The 12,120-nt window shown below is 50.5% G+C and overlaps 1 protein-coding gene across 3 annotated transcripts in view; it reads left to right on the top strand.

Moving 5' to 3' along the window:
• Positions 1–1,428: 1,428 nt before the first annotated feature.
• The window catches only part of Jade1 (jade family PHD finger 1), a 55,504-nt gene continuing 44,812 nt past the window's right edge, over positions 1,429–12,120 (top strand). Inside the window, exon 1 of one of the 3 annotated variants that reach the window (XM_036189299.1) lies at positions 1,429–1,624. The gene's annotated coding sequence lies outside the window, so the exon portion shown is untranslated. Of the gene's footprint in view, positions 1,625–1,661; positions 1,975–3,009; positions 3,071–12,120 lie in introns of those variants that run through there. The other 2 variants (XM_036189301.1, XM_036189302.1) reach the window with 2 other exon arrangements.

Genomic DNA, 12,120 nt, shown 5'->3' on the forward strand with positions numbered 1-12,120 from the left:
AGCCTACTTATCATTTTGAGACAGGGTCTCACTGAGTTGCCTAGTCTGGCCTTGAACTCACCCTATATATAAGAGGCCGAACAGGTCTTGAACTTGATAACCTGCCTCTGCCTCTCAAAGTAGCTGTGATGACAGTACTCCACTACCCGGCCCAGCTTATCTCATTCCTCACACAGTTCTTCAGTTTAAGGGCCAAGCTTTAACATCATTCTATTACGGGGGTGGGGGAGGGTGAGGCATAGAATAGAGAAGTTCCAAACCCCACTCCATGGCCACACAAAACAAGCAGGCTCTGGAGTAGAGCCTGTTCTGAGCAGGACTGAGTGAGCCCAGCAGCTCTTCTACCAGGGAGTGAGTCTTTATGCTTCTTATTAAAGGAGTCAGAGAGGATGAAGGGAAGAGCACACACAGACATTTAGGATTTCCGCTGCTTTACCTTGTTTCCTGAAAATGAATGAAAGGCGCAGTTAGGTTCATTCTCCGATTTATCAGACTATAATGTTCTGCATGTATGACTGTGTGAATCAAACCTATTTTGTTCAGAATTATGGTCCCAGTGCATAAACATGTCTTTTGGGTTCAATATCCAATTTTGTAATTAATAATCATCGTTCCTATTTACTAAATGGGAGTTTTAATGTGTATTTTCCCCCTTTGGATGTTGAATGTGAACTATGTGTATTTCCTCAGGGTCTCCATGAAAATAATTATTCTCTATATAAAAGTTAGCTTGTAGTATGTGAAAAACCAACAACCACTCATTTTTAAACACATGAATCAACATGAATCTTTGGCGACTGCTTTTACACTTGGTCTAAAGTCTGAGTTTTAGCATTAGTTCCAGCCCTATTTGGAAGGAGAAAATACCCAGTTCTGACCAGAATGCTCTGTAACATAAAAGCAGTGACAGTTTACAGAGGATGGTTTTCTGTTATTGTATTAACGCTAATTTGCAATGAATTCAATACGAATTTAGGTAAAGCTGTTGTTCCCCCTTCCAGAACTGGATCCTCTGTGCCTAAAACTGTCAGTCGAATTAGCAACTCCTTCAAACCTGTTACTACAAAAACAACTATTTTGTAATTCGGCCTAAATAAAACATTTCACCCTAACCATACTTTAATAACCACCTGATTTTTAATCGACCTGATTTAAAACTAATTGGCAAGAAATGCATTTCTGCATGTCGCCCCGAGTTGGAACTGGGACAGCAGTTTGGAGGGGGTGATTTAAAAACCCTCTCCCTGCTAGGAGACACCTGAAGGGCTTGGGGGGGCTCCTGAAGTGGGAGCAGGGGGCGAGCCCCGCGGGCTGCAGTCAGGACCCGAAGAGTTAACGGGAGCGAGCCCCCGCCAGCGGCTCCCCGCCCCACCGTCCCCACCCTCTCCTTTTGGCTGGGGATTAAAGTGCTCCCCCCTGTGGCAGCAGTGACCCAGAAATGAGCCTGCGTCCCCGCGCTTCCTCCGCCGCCAGCCGCACGCCCGACCGGGAGGGCCTGGGCGCGCCGGGCCGGCCGAGCGCGCGGGCGACAGCAGGGGCCCGCCCGGCTCCCCGCGCGGCCTCGGTGGCCCGGACCCATGCGGCACGGCGTGCAACCCGTGGAGGCCCAGCCCGTGCGCAGCAGGTACGCGGGGGCGGAGGCGCGGGGGCGCGCGGGTCGGGGTGCGCGTCTCAGGCCGCGGCCGCGGCGGCTGCAGGACGAGCCGAGAGGCTCAGCCATATTTGATGGTTTTGTTGCTTTGCTCGGGAGTTCTCGGGAGTAATGTAATGCCGAAGGTCGCTGCCTAGTGGAAATAATATAGTACGTCATTAATATGGCGCCAAAAGATTGGGCTGTGGATCTGTAGCGCGGAGGGAGGAGGCGGCCGCCCGCGCCGCGGTACTATCCCACCAGCAACTTGGGCATCGCCGGGCGGGGGCCGGCGACGAGGCCAGGATGGCCGCGGAGCCCGAGAATTGATCGGTGTCGGATCAGTAAGTTTTATTTCGATTATTATTGTTATTTTCAATCGGAGGAGGGCGAAGGCTTAGAGCTTTTCCTTTTAAATGTGCGAACAACATGAGGTTTTCAGGTGATTCATCAAACCTTTTCAGCAGCAGAAACCCAGTTTAGTTTATACATTAAAAAAAAAAAAGCCAAAGTGCCTTAGGCTGCATGAAAGTGGAAAGCATAGTAGCAACTTGGTAGACAGATGGTTATGGCAGAGCGCAGGTTCGCGTACATATATGATTCCAGAGTGTGTGACAGTGTGTGTGGGGGAAGGAGGGTATGAGGGTATGTTTTTCCAAACATAGGTGTGAGGGGGTACGTCTGTGTGAAGTGGCCGCAGCCCTGGTTCTTGTCACCGCGTCACCACATGTCCAAAATATTCATTGCATCAATTCAAGGGCAGTGAGAAGGGGGCGAAGGAAAGCTTGGCAATTAGATTTTTCTAGAATGCGTTTCCAATGATGAGACCTTTTACTTCCAGCGAGACTGCTTATAAAGTGTAAAAGACTTCATCGGTAGAATTGGGAAGGACTTCATCGGTTGAGCAAAGTACCAATTAATTATGAACTTAAAGCGGATTGCAGATTGCAACCTTTGGCACCATCTGCAAATTGTGGGGGTGGGGTCTCTGGGTCTCCTCGCTGCTTTACGTGCACATGCACATGCGGTGTGCACCCCAGGACTGCAAGTTGCAAAATCTTCCCGGTGCACGTGTCTGGTGCCTGTGAGTGTGTTTGCGAGTTGGGTGCTGTTGTTCGGTAGCCAGTAAGCTTTCCGGGTCGGCTCGGCGTGGGCTTGCAAATGCGGGAGAGGGATGGAATGTGGAATGTTGACCGGAGAACCGAATCCTTTCGGAACGGTACCATTTGCTCGAGAAATTCGATACCTTCCACCTCCTACCCGCCCCCCCCCCCGCCCCCGCCGCCCGCCATCGGGCAGGAGGCGGGGCCGAGGACGCCGCTGCTGCTCAAAGTGGCGGAGCGCGGCGGCGGGAGGCAGGTGCACAGCACCGCCGGTGGGGGTGCCTCAACTTCCGCGGGCGTTTAAATAGCAGCAGGGCTCCCCTCCCACCGGTAATAGGTGACCTGGCGGCCGCGGGCGGCGGGGGAAGGGACCGGGGACGCCGGGGCACGAGCCTACGCGGCACGTGGGCAGGTGCTGGTTGGCCCCGGGGCCAACTTTTGCAGCCCGCCCTCCTCTACAGGCGAGAGGCGGCGGGCGTAGAGACGGGGCCGGGCGGTGGCCCTAAGGCGGCTCCCTGCTGCGGCCCGAGCGTCGTCTAACGGTCCCAGGCGCTCCGGGTCCGCGCAGGGGGGGGGCCCGGCCCCGTCCCCACGCCGGAGCCCCGCACAAAGCCCGCGGCGCGGGGTGGCCGCCGCCCGACGCCGTCCCTGTTCCCGCGCCGCGGCGGCCGCAGGCGTTTGTTTGTTGCTTGCGCGCCGCCCTGCGCGCCGGATGGCTTCCTGTGACAGAGGTGATCCACAGTTTCCAGAACTGTCTGGGGGCGGGTGCGCGAGCCGAGCCCGCCGCGCTGCTCTGCCGCCGCTCTGCTGCTCCCCGGGCCCGCGGGGAGGCCGGGGAGGGACGGCGTAGCCGTTTGCAGCGGCGCAAGTGGCGTGCGGACGCGAGGGAGCGTTTGATTTGCAACTGGGGCCGAGCGGATTGGTGCAGCTGGCGGCGGCGGGCGGGAGCGGCGGCGGGGGGTGGCCACTTTCAAACGCCGAGGGCGGCGGCGCGGGCGCGGGGCCGGCTGCGCCGCGGGGAGGCGGTGTCATCCCCGCACCGGGGCCGGAGTTACTTTCCCCTCCTCCCGCGCTGTTGTTCCTGTCGCCTCGGGAGGAGCGGGAGCGCGAGGGGGCGGCGCCGCGCCGCGCCGGGCCTTGCGCTGGGCGGGCGGGAGGGAGGGCGGCGGGGTTGCCCGCGGTCCACGGCCCCACCCCGGGTCTCCAGCCGGCTTCCCCATCCCACCTGGGCCTTCCCCAGCCCGGGTGCGAAGCCCTGCACCCCTTGTTTCCGAGGCCCTTTCTCTCCCTTCCCCCATACCCCCCACTTTCCAACCCCTAGAGCTTCCCTCTGCGGGCCTCCCCACTTCCGATCCCCCAATCCTGGGTTCGCGGCCTCCCATTCCGACCTCTCATTCCCTAGCCCGGGGCCCCTCACACGTCCGAGACCCCTAGTCTGACCGCCTCCGTGGCCCGCGGCTTCCCGGGCTCTGCATCCCCGCTCCACGCTCGGGCTTCACACCCGGGCTCCCCCTTCTGGGCGCGCGGGGGCGACCGCACTCCCGGCGCCGGTGAATTGCTGCCAGCCAACAACAACAAAAAAGCGGGCGATTTAAATGTGCCTTCGAATCCAGTTAGGGCTCGTCATCTCTGGGGGACCCGTTTAAAAGCAGCTTTCGGTGACTTTCTAGAAACGTGGTGGCGAAGGTCTTCCGCCCTTGTGTTGACCCGGGCCTGGAGGGGATTTAAAATTTCCTTTTGTGAAATGTTTCGGCTTGGCCACGGAGCTCCGCTTGTAGGAAAGTGGAAGAGGACCTGAGTGAGGTCCCCATTCCTGGGAAAGTTTGTGGAGTTCTTTCTCTAAGGCTCCCTTAGGTAGAGTGTTTTTCCGTTTTAGAATACCTGCGGTGGAGGGTCCCGCTCTTGGCTGCTTGTTGCTTAAGGCTGGTACCTTTCAAAGCTAATGAACTAGTTGGAAGACACAGGGAATAATTTCTCGAAAGCCGATGTAAGCAGTGATTCATCAGTTGTTAGACCACACTAGTTAGGAGAGAACGGCATCTACTTGGAGAAAGGAAGGGTTCACTGGACTTAACCCACTTCACGCTTGGGATTTCTCATGGGGACCAGCCGACCACATTTCAGGGGAGGTGACGTACTCTGCAGCTCAGAATTTCCAGTCTTTTTACCCCAAAGATTTTAGTCCCATTCACTATAACCTTTTTTACACATTTTAAAATCCTTACTACATTCAATATTGTAGGACTGTGGTTGACTAGGGTACTGTCACAGAAAACTGAACAACGTGGGTGAAGGGGAGGCTGTACTGTGTCTGGTTAGATGCAAACCTAAATTAAATGATGTAAGTGGCCTCTTCAAAATGTCAAACCACATGTGAGTTTTAGCTTGGCCGCCTGCATATGAATATGGCTCCCCCAGCCCCAATATTGTCCTGGAGCCTGGCATTGTTATCGAGTACTGAAGTTAAAAAGGCCATTTTTTGAATGTTTGGTGTTTCATGCTCGTTTGTAAAGTTTACATATTTTTGTAAATGTATTTGACTAGGAATTTAATCTTCTAGAACAAGTAGTTTCCAGCTAATGTGCCCTTTCCAAAACCACATCCTTAAGGCCATGCTAGCAGATGGGTGCTCCCAGAATGTTCAGCAGAACTTGAATTTCGTTCTACTTTCCAGTTGTATGCTGCTTCCTAGCACGAGGATTTTAATTGTCGGAGAAAGCTGGGTAGGGACTGTAGCGAGGTAGAGCTGCTTGCCTACACTGCACAAAGTCCTAGGTTCAGTCCCTAGCTCAGCCAAATGGGGAGGCGGTAGCCTTTCTCCTACCATGGCTTGAAGCTTTGTAGCCTATAAAAAGCTTTACTCTGGGCCAGGGAGGTTGGCGCACGCCTTTAATCCCAGCACTCAGGAGGCAGAGTCAAGCGGATCTCTGTGAGTTCGAGGCCAGCCTGGTCTCCAAGCGAGTTCCAGGACAAGCTCCAAAAGCTACACAGAGAAACCCTGTCTCGAAAAACCAAAAACCAAACAAACAAACAAACAACAACAACAACAACAAAAAACCACCCCACTTTACTCTGGTTACCAAGGTTGCAAGAGTAGGTGGACAGGGAAGGTCATCCCAAGTGGTAACAGACCAAGGAAAGTTTAAGGAATTGTCATTTAGAAGCAAAGATTGTCCAGCCCAATGATGTGAAGAACTGTACATGGAGATGCTTCATGTGCCTGGTAGAGGGATAGCCCTTGGGTTAAGAAGTTATCGGGCAGTGGTCTTACATGTTGATACTGAGGAATAAGACACAAGGCTGTCACCAAGAGTCACCACTGGGTCACTGCACAGGTGATGTTTTTGTGAATGTATGTGCTTGAATCAAAATAAGGTCTACATTGAGGTACTTTCCCTGGCCCGTAGCTTCGTACACGGTTTCATTGATCACTAAGGCATACTTGGTTTCTTCCTTTGACTCTGATGTATCACAGGGCCAGCGTTTTTGGAACCACTGGCCCTTGAAGGACCATGCATTGCATCTGGACCTAACGTTTTGACAAAATTCCTGATATTGAGCAAGGCGAGCCTTTGGCCATGAAGTTAATTGAGTTAAAACTGTCAACGCAAACATCATCATTGCCATTTGGAAATTTTCGATTTGGAAATTATCTGTTTGAAAAGTACTTGAAGGAAGTGTGGTTGTCTGATGTGTGTATGATCAGATTGCCCAGGAAAAGGGTTGTCGTACGTTTCCGTTGTGAGGCGGCTGGAATAGCCTGTGCTGTTCTTGGATGGGGCTTGTGTCCTTGTCAGGGTTGGGAGTGAGGAGGAGCTAGGACTGTCTACAATTCTGTACCCGCTCTACACGGCTCTCCCTGGTGGTGCAGTATTAAGGGTACCTGTTACAGCATTACAGTCAGTGCTCTGTCAGAGTTGGCACTGTTTTCCCACAGGTTTATGCATTGGATCATCTCTAAAGATTGTTGGGACATTGCAGGCGACATTGGAGTGCTTTGAAATGGCAACGAGAGGTTTGGCATGATAGAAGCACTGGGCATCCTAAAGGCCTTCCTTGTCTGGGTTCTCGCCTGAGGAAATGGCGCTGTGTACAGTGTTCTCTCTTCCTTTTCCTCATGGCGCTGGAGAGTGCTCGGGAGTCCTCACTTCTTCAGAAAGCCTATGAGCCTCATACCAACGTTAATTAGCAAAGTAGTTTCTTTGTAATTCCTAGTTTCCCTGAAAGTTGGGTGTGTAAATTTATTTTCTCCGTTTTCGGGTTCTTGGCAGCATTCTGACCCTGCATGTAGAAGTTTAGGGCTGGGTGAACACCTCAGTGGGACTGCTTTTCCTAGTGTGGGGTGACTCTAGGCTCAGCAAGGAAGAATGAAATGTGGTGACCGCTGTGTTTCATAACTACTGTGTGGCTATTTCGTTTATTTTTTCCCCTGTGCTGGGCATTGGACCCAAGGCCTTTTGAATACTAGGTAAGTACTCTGCCACTGAAATCTTCCTAGCCCCTGGTACCTTTATATTTATGGAATGTGTCTTGCACTGAGCTTTAGTTGAAAGTGCCTTGTCATTTCTTGGACATTTTTCTGAATGAAGTGAGGTCTGTGAAGTAGGTGTATGTTTTGATTTTTGGGGCGGGGGTCGGTTGGTGGCTCAGCTTGGGAGGTACTCTGCCTTCTAAATGCAGGCTTGGCCCTAGAGGCGCTTTGCCCTGCACCTAACTGTGACGCACAGATTTAGCAGGGTCTGTGTTAGACACCAACACAAGACCTTTTCAAGCCCAGGACTTGAATGATGGCAGGGGAAGTTTCTACTCAACCCGAGCAACGGAAGTGAAAATACTAGACTTGGAACGGAACGCTTGGCCCTGGGGGAGGGGCTGTACAGTTTCATCTTTGACTCCTTTATTAGCACTAGACCAGTGGTAGGCACTGTGCATTCAACAGATGTTCAGAGACCAGTTTTGGTTTTTCGTCCGTGTTGGGGAAGAGCCCCTGGGCATCTTGTGGCCTAAGCAGGTGTTCTACCTCTGAACTAAAACCACAGCCCCAACACCAACCACACTTCCCTTCCTCTAAAACTAGACCCGTATTTATTTGCCCTGTTGCTTTAGGCTCTTCTCAGGTGAGAACACAGTAAAGTGACTGAGACTGTTGAAGTCTGTTGATTCTTAGATTACTTTACAGTTTGGGTGCTGGGGGTGGAACTCAGAGTCTCACACATACTAAGCACTCATCCTGTCACTGAGCCCTACCTCCCACCTGTCCTTTAAGTTTGTGTTATAACTTTAGGTTCTTTGGGGGCTATTTGCTGAGGAAATTAAGCCACAGTTTGCTCTCCTTGAATGCACTCAGTTGGAGTAACTGAAGCAATACCACAAGCGTCGGATATGCGAAGTTCCCAAGACAGTTTCTTCTGCACAGTTGTTTACAGTGAAGGTTCTGGGGGGTGGGGGGTGAATTCAGGCTGAGGAGTACATTGAGTAGTTTTTATTTCCTTCCTACTCCAGGGTGACAGAGCAAGAAATAGAGCCAGCTTAGCGGCTTCTTGATGCTGAAGTGCCTGGTTTGCGTCTGTGTAGCGCGCTCAGGCAGTTTAAATTTTCTCAGTTACGCAAGGCTCTCCTCTTTCCGAGCCTAGGCAAGCCTGGGCTGTGGGGCTGATGGCTGGTATAGCTTTCGCCTCTGGAGCCCCCTGAAAGGGCAGGAAGTACAGACTTGGGCATCTTCTCTTAGGAGCTCAAGATCCCTTTAAGCGTTTGAACTCTGCCGACTTCGTTGTAAAGTTTTCTTTCCCTTTTTGCCTTCCATTGCTGAATTGCTTTCTGGAGCACTTGCTTTTCTGTTGGCTGGAAAGTCAGATAAGCGGTTCGTGGGAGGTGCTTCATTACAGAGGGTCCCCCGGTTCCAATCAGGAGCCTGCAGGTTGGCCTTTGAGAGAAATTCACAGCATTCTGGATGTCAGAATTGGATGTCAGAGTTGGAGACCATTCTGGCATATATGAGACTGCCTTAAAAAAAAGTTTGAGAAATATATAGAGAGGCGGTCCTTCTTTCCTCCTTTATCTGTCACCTGTCAGTCAATCATCTTCAACCTTAAATGACTTTATTGTGTAATTTCAGACTGGAGTAACACTCCATTCCATAATATGGAATCAGTGTACTAGAGTTGTGGTTTTAGGCTCCCTCTTGAGGGATGCTGTATGCCTACATAGTCACCTGTGTGGATAAGGGGTCCCAAGTGAGCAGCAAACACTCTGATTAGGTTCCTCCAGAGATGGAGGTGATGCCAAGCTGAGTGTATGTGTCCTGCCAAGCAGTCTGTGCCTGCTGCTCTGAGGGCTGGCTTCCTGTGGTGACTAGGGCTATGGAACTTCTAATGTACTCTTCCAGCTCTGCCTTGGTATGCTCCACTGGGCGGAATGGCAGTGGCAACCACCTTTCCCTTATCTTGCCAGGAGCCATGCTTCATTTGACAGATTGCTGTTTGCATTGCACGCTGCTTGTCTGCTCCCTGATAACACAATGTGGCTTCAGTCTTCTAGAGAGGCTGTTCTCAACCCAGCAGCCCTCCAGGAATCTGGGAAGCCCAGGGTCCAGGACCCTCCAACCTGGCAAGGGGGCTTTGGTTCAGCTTGTGTCTGTGCCCTTGCCCTGTGAATTCTCTCTATGCTGCTGGCCCTCTCCAGGATTCCGTGTGCTCTCTTTAAAGTTGGGACAGTGCACCCCATTTTTCAATCTCTGGAGTCCAATTCAGCTCTGCAGTCATGCCTTTACGGTTTCTTTTGGGAACTTTCCTGTAGCTGTGTGGTTGTGAGAGGCTTTCTGCTTGATCCTCATGCTTTGCAGACCTTCTTCGAGGTTTCCAGACCATCTGATGTTTCTGCGGCCATCTCAGCACGGCGTGCAATTCTGATCAAATGTTTGTTCTCACGTGGAACTTGTGATGTGACCTGAGTGTTTGCTAAGTGTGCTGTCTGTGTCTTTGGACACACACTGCGAGTTTTTCTTGCTTTCTTTAAGACAATGCTGTAAGGGTGTTTGGTGACTTAACATTGTTAGTGGTAACTGGTCACTTTTGACAATCGGCTCTCATCAAGGACCAGAGTTCCTCAGAAGCAGCTGCATGTCAATCTGCACAGCATAACTGTCCGTTAGTTGTTCAAGCCTGGTTTCTGCAAAGGCTGCTTTGTATAACCCCAGGAAGAACATCTGTTTGAGCATTTAAAAATCTTTACATTACCCCATACATACTGTATCTCTTGCCTTACTCCACTGAGGGTGCAGTAGTGGGTTTGGAATCCTTCTCTACCCTGACTTTGGTTCATTCATTCTTTGCTTAAAACGTGATTCTTTGATCTCCTCGTGTGACCCGTGTGATAGAACCTGGTTCAGAGACCTCAAGGCAGAATGGAATGGTAGCTTCTGAATGCTTTGGAAAATGAACTTTTCTTCTGTGCCTTTCCTCCAGGAACTCCTGAGAGAAGTCTGTAGTGCCCCGTCTGAGGCAGGGCGTGCATGTGTGCTTTCTGTCTAGAGCATGACTGGCCACTGCCCCCTTCCTCAGAACCACCATAACATTTTTCCATTTTTCTGAAGTTGCCTTGGAGTATAAGGCATTGTCTATATCCCTTGCCCTCCTCCCGTATGTGAAGCGGCCTCTTTCTTGTTAGAATTTTTATACCCGTAGCTTGCCTGCTTTAAGTCTGTACAGGCACATCCTTCCATATGTGAGCACGTCTTACAGGAAGGGATTCCCTGTAGACGGAACAGGGCTGGGAAGATCAAGGGTGAGGCCAGGGTGACTACTGTGTGGGTGTGCATTCATCTTCTTGTGTGTTAAATGAAGGTAAGATACATCTTGGCACCAGTGGCCCACAGTGCTCCTGTCACAGCTGCTCTTACTCAGCTACCCCTCCCCCCTTTTAGTTTTGTTTGTATAGTCCAGGAGGCCAACCTGGAACTCTACTTTATGTAGCCCAGGCTGTCCTGAAACTCCCGTCTACTTGTTTGCACCTCCTTCTTGGCCTGCTTTGGTTCTGAGTCTTAATTGAGTGCTCAGTCATAGACCTTGGGGCTTTAAAGGATTGTCTTAGGTGTAAGCAGTGATTGAACCATTTATAAACTGGCAAGTGGGAGCTGCTTGTGATTTGTTCTGGAGCTCTCATTTATACATTCCTTAAGATTCTGCCCCCAGCTGCTTTTTCTGGCTTTTAAAATCTGAGTTCAAACTAATTGGTAAAGAATCCACGTGAGCTGTTGTTTACAGCTACAGGATGGTAGTAATGTCTGCAACACTGATACAAGAGTGGGTGCCCGCTGGGTCGTCAGAGTTCCCTTTTGGAGGATGTATTTATTGCTGACATCAACTCTGCAGCAAGGCCCCATAGTAGCTTGGGCAGCATTTTCTTTAAAGTTTGATATATGACATGCATTTTAAAAATCTCCTTTGTTTTCGTAGAAATACTTAGATTGCAATGCCTGTAAGTTTAACTGGGGTTTAGTTAACTTCCTGATGGTTTTTGGATTAGATATAGCTAGATGTGCTACAGCTTCTCCTTATGGTTAAGATGTGGTGTAAGCTGTTGGCACTGTATTAGACTGAGCATATGGATTAATTTTGGTAATTTGAATATTTTATGCTCTTTTGCTTTAAAAATTAAGATCAGATACCACTGATTTTCTCTCACATTAATTTAGGGACAGGCAGACAGGTTTCACTGTGTACTTCCTGGTTGCTTGGAAAGCTGTACCCTCCTCAGAACAAAAGAAGGGTGGCCCAGGAGGAGAACAGAAGTCATCTGTTGGGGGCTCATTGTTCCAACTTGAGAGTCAGTTGTCAAGTAATACTGAAATGTGTGAATGTGGCTTAACAGAGTAGTTGACATGATTTCAGCTTTGTGTAAGGCCACCTGGTGTTTGAAAGCACATTCCTTAGGAGAGTATGTTTTAGTGTCAGAATGGAAGGACACCAATAAGTTTCACACTAGCGTAACAGATGGTACTGCAGTGAAAGGTCGGTGAGATACCTGAGTGGTGAGTAAAGCGAGCAAGCCTAGGAGCATAGGCCACGGCCATGTGAAGGAACTCAGCCATTTATCCAGGAGCTAGTCTCAGTACATCATCCTGAACTGGGTGATACGATGGCTAAGGAAGTGTGTGGAGGTTTTAATTGAGTACCTTCTGGAACTTCTTGCCAGTGACATAAATAACAATGGAGACGTAGTGCATAAAATTGACACGTTGAGGGAAAAGGCAGCCTTTTTGCATATGAGCCATAAGATAGTAAAATCACTGGGGTGTGATCCGTATTAGAACTGTAGAGTTTATGGCCTGATAAATGGTCCCTGCTAGCACCAGTCCTGGCTGGTCTGGCTCTTCTGTGAGTTCCTTTC

Source organism: Onychomys torridus, chromosome 6 (genome assembly GCF_903995425.1).
Source record: "Onychomys torridus chromosome 6, mOncTor1.1, whole genome shotgun sequence".
In the NCBI taxonomy this organism is placed as follows: Eukaryota; Metazoa; Chordata; class Mammalia; order Rodentia; family Cricetidae; genus Onychomys; species Onychomys torridus.